Raw genomic sequence first — 4524 nt, forward strand, 5'->3', positions numbered from 1 at the left:
TAAGAACTAATATCTATGCTTGAGATTTTCTTTCAATAATCATAAGACAGCTGCTGCTGAACATTGGTTGATAGTTAACTCTGCTTGCTGGAATTGTTTCCTGAAACTGCACTGCTTGAAGTTACCAGGAACCTGTTTTCATCAATCAAACAATTGTTGAACTGTATCGATGATTAATAGACCTGCCCTTAATCAAACCCTGAATGGTTTCTATTGTTAAAACTTTATGAATTGATCATTAGTACACGTAGCCCCTCTCCCATTTACTTGCATGTATCACATTTTCAATAAAAGGGCACGATGATTCCTAACAGTTGTCACTCCTCAGAGAGCGATCTTAGAGGAGTGTCCGGCTTAGGACGTGCATGAAAAAGCACGAGGCCTTGGTCTTCCTTTCCTTCCAGCGTCGCCACCGTCGAGCCAACACACCCCTAGCGAGGCTGGTCCCCGGCAATATATGTATGTATTTACAATTATTTTGTACAGCATGTTTTGACATATATATTGTAAAATGATTACGTCAAGCTATTTAAGATATTCATCATCTCATCCTTTTTTGTGTGCTGAGAGCATTTAAAATTGACTCTCTTGGGGCCAGTAGGTGGCGTGGTATTTAAAGCACTGGGTTCCCACGAGGTGGACTGTGGTTTGAATCCCAGACCTAGCAGCTTGAAAATCATGCCCACATATGTATGTGTGTGTCCATAATCCCAAGAGGATAATGGAAGAGAAGGAATTGTGGCATGGTCATCTCTCATGGGAGATGATTTCTCATTTTTACTCTCTTGGTCTCTCTTTTTCCAGAAAATGCATGCAACCTATGACAAAAACCTTAAAAAAAAAAAGATTCAATTGCTTGGCAATTTTCAAGTATGTATTTTTAACTATAGTCACCATACTGTACAAGAGATCTTCAGAACTTACTCATCCTGCCTCACTAAAACTCTCTACCCTTTGGCCAACATCTCCTTCCCCTACTCCCTGGCAACCGCCATTCTACTCTCTGCCTCAATGGATTCAATTTCTTTGGGTTCCACAAATAAATGAGATCAGGAAATGTTCCTTTCCTCTGCTTAGTTTGTTTAACTTAATATAGTACTCTTCAGGTTCATCCATGTTGCAAATGACAGGATGTCTTTCTTTCCGAAAGCTAAATAGTATGTCATTCCACTGCACATGTGTGTATGTACATGTACACCACACTTTCTTTATAAACTCCTTCGCACTTCCTTCAGAGTGTTGTTTAATTTCCACCTATCTGTGAATTTTCCAACATTCTTCTTGTTACTCATATCCTAGTTCTATGCCACTGTGGTAGGAAAAGATACTCGATGTGATTTTGTTCTTCTTAAATTTGACTTGTGTTTTGGTCTAACGCATGATCTGTTCTGGAGAGCGTTCTGTCGTGACCGAGAAGAAAGCTAGACAAAATGTTCTGTGAACATCTGTCGGGTCCATTTGGCCTATGGTGTGGTTCAAGTCCACTATTTCCTCATTGATTTTCTGTCTGGATGATTTATCAATTGTTGAAAATAGGGTATTGAAATCTGGCAGCTGAGCGAGTGCAGATATATGTGATAAGCAAGTTGTATGAGGTTATCGCAAAGGCTCAAATACTCTAGTCCAATCATGGTTTGATAAAATAGGTGGCTTCAACCAAGGGGCTGGGCTTTAAATCTCCTCTGGCCTATATTTGATGATTTATGGACAGGATACTTTAAAAAAATATGCTAGTAGCCTAGTGGGAAAATTCAGTTACTAATATCCTCTTACTACACCGTAATGGTCTTACCAGGGTTGCCCAATTTTTTCCAGCCGTCACGGAATCTGACCAGTGGGGCTCTTTGCTCGGTCAGCTGAATCTGCCCACTCACCAGTGAAGCCGCCGCCTCACAGCCTGCGTTAATAACCTTGCCACTCACTGTGGTCACACAGCAATGCTTGGGTCCTGGGGCTCCTTTCTAGCTCACTCATTGCTCTAACTCCTGTGGTTGAGACCATTTTTTTTTTTTAACCCTTATAATTGACGTCCTTTCTAAAAATAGAATTATGTAACTCAATAATAAATGTAATTGACTGAACATGTTTTTCTTTAATGTCACCCCAGATCCTCTTTCTGAACATAAGTTCTGACTCCACAGTGTATAAGAGCCTAGCATAAGGCCTAGGATTTCAAATCTGAAGCTGCCTGATCACATCTTTACTCCAAACATATTATTTGGGGACCGGGGAAGGTCACTTTACTTTCCCAAGCTCCTTTTGCTCCTGTAACTCCATGGGGTTGATGTACGGATGTATGGGGTAAGGCGTCAGAATGTAGGTGCCAGGAGGCAGAGGTCTGTCTACTTGTTTTGTCCATCAGTAAATCCTTATTGCCTAGCACTGTGCCTGGCACAAAGGAGGCACTCAGCAAATATTTGTGGTTGAATGAATATTCACAAGGATGCTTTAGAAACTGCAAGTTGGTATACAAGTGGTTGTGGCTACTCTAATTACTGAAAGTCACAGCAAACTGGTATGAATACATAATGAGTCAAGGACATATTGGAAGCTGGGAAAAGGAGGAAATTAGGAAGTCCCTTATATCGGGTTATTTTGTTGATTTGTCATTTTTCTCTAAAAGTAGTTTGATTCCCCCCACACCAGATATGCTTTTTATTATTTTTTTTGAGAGGTTTTTGCTATAGGGTGTGTGTGCTTGCCAGAAAGACAGACACAGACAGACAGAAAGTGAGAAATCACCCCCCCGGGGGGGGGGATGGCCACGCCACAGTCCCTTCTCCTTCATTCTCCTCTCAGGATCTTGGGCACACATGCACATGTGACCGGCGTAAGTTTAAGCCGCCGGGTCCGGGACTCAAACCACGGTCGACTACATGGGAGTCCAGTGACATAGCCATTACGCCAACTGTTGGTCCCCTAGACATGTTTAATATAAATTCTGTTAAGGTTTGGTTAGTTGACCTAAAGTTAATAGGGGTTTTTATTTTATTTGTTTTAAAATAATTATTTATTTATTTAATTCCATTTGTTATTATTATTATTTTTTTAACTTGACCAAAGAGAAGCAGACAGAGAGAGAAAGGGAAAGTGAGAAAGCAAGCCCACTGTCTGGTCCCCTAGACATGTTTAATATAAATTCTGTTAAGGTTTGGTTAGTTGACCTAAAGTTAATAGGGGTTTTTATTTTATTTGTTTTAAAATAATTATTTATTTATTTAATTCCATTTGTTATTATTATTATTTTTTTAACTTGACCAAAGAGAAGCAGACAGAGAGAGAAAGGGAAAGTGAGAAAGCAAGTCCACTGTCAGTACATGACTTGAACTACAGTCGGCCATGTGGGAATCCAAGCACCTTTGACCACCATAACACCTGCTGGCCCCGGGGTTTTTAAATCAAATATATCTGACAAGTTCTTGTGAATTATTTCACAGTTATCCTTCTGCTGGTAAATGAAGGAACATCTGTAAGGGTAAACAAGTTTACGTTGCGGCGTATCCAGTCCTAGGGTACCCACGTTCACTTTCCAAGTACATAATAAGACCCTCCCCTTGCAGCCACTGTTGTTCCAGCACTTAGGAGATGTCTCACGTTGGGAACATTCCTTAACCTCTTTGTGCCTCAGCTTCTCTTGGAAGGCTCTAGTGCCACTGAGCACTTTTATCTGTAAAACTCCACCCCGTTATTAAAATCCCCATTCTCAGGGAACTCACAACATAGCTGGCATAACTCTACAGAGAACTCAAACACATAAAAATCTCCCAAATCTTGAACATGTTACAAATTTTCTAGCTTTCTTTTTTTTTAAGAGAGTTTTTTTGCTATAGGGTGTGTGCATTCACCCAAGAGACAGAGAGAGAGAGACAGAAAGCGAGAAATCACCCCCCAGGAGGGATGGCCATGCCACAATCCCTTCTCCTCCATTATCGCCTCAGGATTTGGGGCATGCATGCACATGTGCCTGGTGTGAGTTTTAAGATGCTGGGTCCGGGACTTGAACCATAGTCAACTACATGGGAGTCCAGAGATGTAACCATTATGCCATCTGCTGGTTTCCAAATTTTCTGGTTTTAACTTTAAAAAAAAAATTAAAAAGCTCTTGGGGCCAGCAGGTGGCATGATGGCTAAGGTGATGGATGCCCCCATGGTAGACCACAGTTTGAATCCCAGACGGAGGCTTGCTTTCTCATTTTCCTTGTCTTCTCTCTCTGTGTCTCTCTATGGTCAAATTAAACAATATAATAAATAAAATTAATTCTTAAAAAAATTAAAAAGCTCTTTTAGAAAAAAATTATGCTTTAAGATTTTGATACTGTAGTTTTCATGAATCAGTATTTTGTACATACTAAGGGAACAAAGTCATCAAAGGAGCACACTGGGGAACCACACTCCAAGTGGGGTCATTTTTGCTCATTTACCACATGCATATTTTTATATTTCTCTTTGCATTCAGTGGGGAAATACAGGGGCCCTGCTCTGAGACCTTGTCCACTGTGTCACAGATAAACAGCACTAAGCTGT

The sequence above is a fragment of the Tupaia chinensis genome, unplaced genomic scaffold (genome assembly GCF_000334495.1).
Source record: "Tupaia chinensis unplaced genomic scaffold, TupChi_1.0 Scaffold000492_1, whole genome shotgun sequence".
Lineage (NCBI taxonomy): Eukaryota > Metazoa > Chordata > Mammalia > Scandentia > Tupaiidae > Tupaia > Tupaia belangeri.